Source organism: Scardinius erythrophthalmus (assembly GCF_964197995.2).
Source record: "Scardinius erythrophthalmus genome assembly, chromosome: 14".
In the NCBI taxonomy this organism is placed as follows: domain Eukaryota; kingdom Metazoa; phylum Chordata; class Actinopteri; order Cypriniformes; family Leuciscidae; genus Scardinius; species Scardinius erythrophthalmus.
This window is the reverse complement of record NC_138234.1, coordinates 6,504,442-6,510,360: the sequence shown is the minus strand read 5'-3', so window position 1 is coordinate 6,510,360 and position 5,919 is coordinate 6,504,442.

Sequence of the window (5,919 nt, the reverse complement as noted above, 5' to 3'; positions counted from 1 at the left end):
GGTATGCGTTGTGTTTCTTTAATGAGGAGAACTGCAGAACAATCTAGCAAAAGAGTGCAAGTAGTATTAGCCCTGGATTACAGAATGTTAATCATTTTCAGGCATGCTAGGTTTTTGTTTTGTTTTTTCTCTCTAGAAAACCAAATCTGAACTCTTTCATTCCTCTCACATGGACTGAGCAGCAAGATTGCAGACTTTAGCATTAACATAATCCAGCCCATTGTGACGTATTTCGGGTGAATTAATATCCTGGGGTGAGTGGAGGAGATTTTTTTATTATTATGATTATTGATTGGATTGTGGAAAGTGGGTGTTTCATACCAGGATGGATCTGCTCTGGATGACAGGTGGTTGGATGAGTGTTTTAGGGATGAAAGCCAAAAAGGACAGTCGTTTCAGAAGAAGCGTAATTACATTTTGGATGAAAGATTATGAAGACTGGGTTTTTTTTTTCTCAGTTGTTAGAACATGCACTGATGAATCTTTCACAGTACGACTAGGAATATTTACTACTAAAGTCCTTTTTGATCATATTTTTACACAAATTTTGAACCGATGGGTAGACACACACATGTGTATATGTCGATATATGTTTATATATACATCTACATATATATTGTGTGTGTGTGTATGTATATAAACATGTATATGTCTGTTTATGTCTACTTGTGTCTATAAACATACATGCATGTATATAATGTGTGTGTGTGTATATATATAATTTATAAATGTATATATTTATATATGTATAGACACACGTGTGTTTGTATGTGTCTATATATGTTTATATATACATGTCTATAATTATGTCTATATATATATATGTTTATATATGTCTGTATAATGTGTGTATGTGTATATATATACACACACACACACACACACACACACACACACACACATACAGTACCAGTCAAAAGTTTGGAAACGTTACTATTTTTAATGTTTTTGAAAGAAGTCTCTTATGCTCATCAAGCCTGCAGTTAAAAAAACAAACAAAAAAAACAGTAATATTATGAAATATTATTACAATTTAAAATAATGGTTCTCTTTTTTAATATACTTTAAAATGTAATTTATTTTTGTGATGCAAAGCTGAATTTTCATCAGCAAGTACTCCAGTCTTTGGTGTCTTATGATCCTTCAGAAATCATTCTAATATGCTGATTTGATACTCAGTTATTATCAATGATGGAAACAGTTGTGCTGTTTAATATATTTTTTTGGAATACTTTTTTCAGGATTATTTGATGAATAAATAGTTAAAAAGAACTGTATTTATTTAGAATAGAAATCTTTTGTAACAATATACACTACCGTTCAAAAGTTTGGGAACAATAACTATTTTTTAAAAAGAAATTAGTACTTTAATTCAACAAGGATGCGTTAAATTGATAAAAGGTGATGTAATGATTTATATTGTTAGAAATGTTTTTATTTTAAATAAATGCTGTTTTTATGAATAAATGCTGTTAACGTTTTACTCATCAATGAATCCTGAAAAAAGTATTCCAAAAAATATATTAAACAGCACAACTGTTTCCATCATTGATAATAACTGAGTATCAAATCATCATATTAGAATGATTTCTGAAGGATCATAAGACACCAAAGACTGGAGTACTTGCTGATGAAAATTCAGCTTTGCATCACAAAAATAAATTACATTTTAAAGTATATTAAAAAAGAGAACCATTATTTTAAATTGTAATAATATTTTATATTATTATTATTTTTATTTTTTTTACTGCAGGCTTGATGAGCATAAGAGACTTCTTTCAAAAACATTAAAAATAGTAACGTTTCCAAACTTTTGACTGGTACTGTATACAGTGCTATGCATAAGTTTAGACACCCATACTAAAGTTGACTAAAAAGAGGAATAAAAAATCAGCTTTTGGAAACTGAACTTAATGCCTTAATTTAAAAAATTAGGAAAAATCCAACCTTTAAGGACACCAATTTTCTTTGTGAATGAATAATGTATCGTAAATAAATAAATGTTCTTCCTTAAAATACAGGGTGCATAAGTTTGGACACTCCTATGTTAAATTCCCATAGAGGCAGACAGATTTTTATTTTTAAGTATTTAAAAAAAATTTTTTTTAGGATACTATGCATCCTGATAAAGTTCCCTTGGCCTTTGGAATTAAAATAGCCCCACATCATCACATAGCATTCACCATACCTAGAGATTGGCATGGTTTTATTTCAGTTAGCCTAATAGCTGGTTTGATTTGCATTGAGAGATGATCTTACGGAAAGTACCCCATGCCAATCTCTAGGTATGGTGAAGGCTATGTGAGGATGTGGGGCTATTTTAATTCCAAAGGCCAAGGGAACTTTATCAGGATGCATAGTATCCTAAAAATAAAATAAATAAAAAAATACTTAAAAATAAAAATCTGCCTGCCTCTATGGGAATTTAACATAGGGGTGTCCAAACTTATCCACCCTGTATTTTAAGGAAGAACATTTATTTATTTACGATACATTATTCATTCACAAAGAAAATTGGTGTCCTTAAAGGTTGGATTTTTCCTAATTTTTTAAATTAAGGCATTAAGTTCAGTTTCCAAAAGATGATTTTTTATTCCTCTTTTTAGTCAACTTTAGCATGGGTGTCTAAACTTATGCATAGCACTGTATATATGACATACACGCAAATATATATGTGTATAAATAGACATGTGCATTTCTATACATAAACACCTCAATGTTTATAGCGTGGTATCGGTATAAAAAGGTAATCCTCAATCCCTGAGGTGGTCCTGAGCTTGAAGCCAAGAGCAGGGATGTTCACAGGCCTGTCGAGTGCGAGACAATATAAAATGTGTGATGACACGCTGGTTTCGTTTGCTATTCTTCTCACGGCTGTTTCGATGTGCCGTTCTGACACGGCTTCTGTATTCAGTGCCGATGCTCGATCCCCCTCCGGCTGATACCTGAGACGTGAGTTACAGGGACTGGAGTTCTTCAACCTGGAAAACTCTTCTCTTTTTTTCCCTCGTCCTCCTCCTCTTTTTTCTCCTCTAGAACGTCCTCTGGCTTCTAAAACCTGCTGTGTTTGTTTTCACTTAAAAGCGAGAGTGCATGTAAAGCAATTATTTATATAATAAAACCATGGCCTAGATAAAGAAATCATTGATATTCTGCACGCCTCTCAAGGTTATGCATGCAGCGATGATAAATTCTGTCACGTCACCTTATCTATCACACTAGAAGTGGAATTCCTGAGTTATTAATAGCTGGCGATGACATCATGCTCGACCCGTTCCCCGCAATGTCCCTTCACACCTAACCTGCAAAACACATGAATGCCTTCTCTTCGGCCCGTCGGTTGTCTTGGTAACAGCCATCAGAAGTATAGAAATGACATTACAATCAGCTTGTAAAACCTGGTGCTGATGTGTACGGTGTAAATGTCTGATTTTAACCCTCATCTTTCCCTCGCGGGTCAAAATGACCCGAAGCCCGAAGTGTTATGTTGGAATTCTGTGCACTCCCCTTATGGTTCGGGTCAAATTGACCCTATTGGATTTAATACAATTCCTCAAAAATCACACTATGAAAAACAACAAAGATTCAGGTACAAACTGTAAACTTTTAATATCAACATTTGTCAAATATTCCAAAAAATATATATCTGAAGATATGATTTAATGAAAATGTTTTTTAACCATTTTTTTTTAAACTGTTTTGTTTTGACAATTTGAATATACATTATATTTATATATATTTGCAAAAAAATGTTTTTTTTTTTTTTTTTTTTTGCTTAGAACATCATAACTGAACAATTAATCAATTAATCTGAGCTCATTTTTCCTGCTGTCTATGTCGAATTCTCAAGATATTTCAGATATCTTGAATATATAAATGAGAGCTTATTTTACTATCTGTGTCTGTCAAAGATTTTCATTTGTAATTTGAAATTAATTCTGAACACCATGATTTAGCTTTTTCAAGTGTGTTTGGTTTGGGCTAGAGCTCTTTTAGATACACTTACACTTTAGAACTGGAGTTGATGCCCTGACATACATAAAATAAATGTTTTTATTTTGTGTCTGTACAGTTGCTTTTGAATAGCTGCCTATGATGGTCAAATTGACCTGCGAACATCACAAACGTAATAGTAATTTTGTTTGTATATGTCAAAAAAAAAAAAAAAAAAAACCAGCATGTTGAAACTTTGCATGCATGTTTATGATGATAAATGTGAAAAAGTCACAAAATATCAAGAAAAAAAAGGTTTAATATTATTTCAGGAAGCTTGAAAAAATAAATGATAGGTAATTTTTACCATCTGTGACTGACAAAATATTTTTCTGTATTGAAATAAGTGTGGAAAACCTAATTTTTTAGCTTAATAAGGTAGTAAAAAAAAAATATAACCAAGAAATGTTATTATTTTGGGTCTGTACAGTTGCCTTAGAGCGTTAAAATATGCGGGTCAAATTGAACCGCGAACATCATGAAAGTAACAGTAATTTTGTTTATATGTATGTCAAAAAACACCAGCATGTTGAAACTTTGCATGCATGTTCATGATGATAAATGAGAAAAAGTCACAAAATATCAAGAAATAAAACATAGGTTAACCAGTATTTCCAACAACTAGAAAATCTAAACAGGTCAAATTGACCCGCAACGTAACACAAGGGTTAAAATTATACTGATTCTTTATTTTTTTATTTTTTTTCAGAAAGCTTATTTCATTTCATTTTGATAATACTTGTTCTATTTTTATAGAACATAAAATTTATAGATTTTTTATTTTATTTATTTTTGAATTACTAGATTTGATCAATAAATAATAAACAAATAGTAATTTAAGCACATTCTTTCAACTTAAATTCAAAATAACTCGATTTCATGCATAACCCTTTTAATTCAGCTCAAAATATCTTACATTGGGTGTCTTTGCCAACCTCTTGTAAAAAAAAAAAAAAAATATATATATATATATATATATATATATATATATATATATATATATATATATATATATATATATATATATATATAACATGATATTTCATGACTCTTGCCACTACAGGGCCTTATGATGGCTCTATATGGAGCAAATGAGCTGTTTCGCTGGGTCCTAAAGTCAGTTATTTTCAGTATGCATTCAGATACACATGTAGACATTATAAAATAATTTGGTAAAGTTTTAGCATTTTTAGGTTTTTCTATATGTAATGAAACATTCCTCGCATTTCATTCATTCCTAAGGGGGTCAAATTGACCCGCGTAGGAAGGATTTGTTACTTTTTTAAATAGCAACCACAAAACTCTTTTAATCCATTAAAAGAATTTCTGTGTGTATTCATGGTTCAAGCGCGACAAAGAGTCCTAAGTCTTAGAGTCTTGGACTGCTCTGATCAACACTCAATAAAAAAAAGAAAAGAAAAAAAAGAAGTAGTTCGGCTCAAAATGAGCCGAGGGAGGGATGAGGTCAAACACCCCACAGCTGTTGTAATAGCATCTGCAGGCCATTATATAGTGTTACATAGTGTTGTCAGACTTGACAGGTAACAGCACTTACCCGTCCAAACTGAATTTCAAGTGAATTGCTGCATTTTTCTGCTATTTATGGCTCGCACTCAGCATGAGAGTGACGTTTTAAAGCACAGCGATGCGTCTGGTGTCAAACAAAAGGCCCTCTGGGACCGTTAGCCCGCAGAAGCTACGAGGACGATAGCATCTCTGTGGCTGCGCTCGCTCAAGCTGTTTATCAGTGATGTTGAACAGTGAGTCATGCTTCTGTTGCCTGCTGGACCAAGTGCTATACAAAAAATAGATTTACTGATTTTATTTGTGATTTATTCTTCTTAGAGATTAAACTTCTGCACCATTAGCGTCACCAAACTGAACACGGTTTTCAAAATGCAGGACTGTATCCCACAATGCAACGTC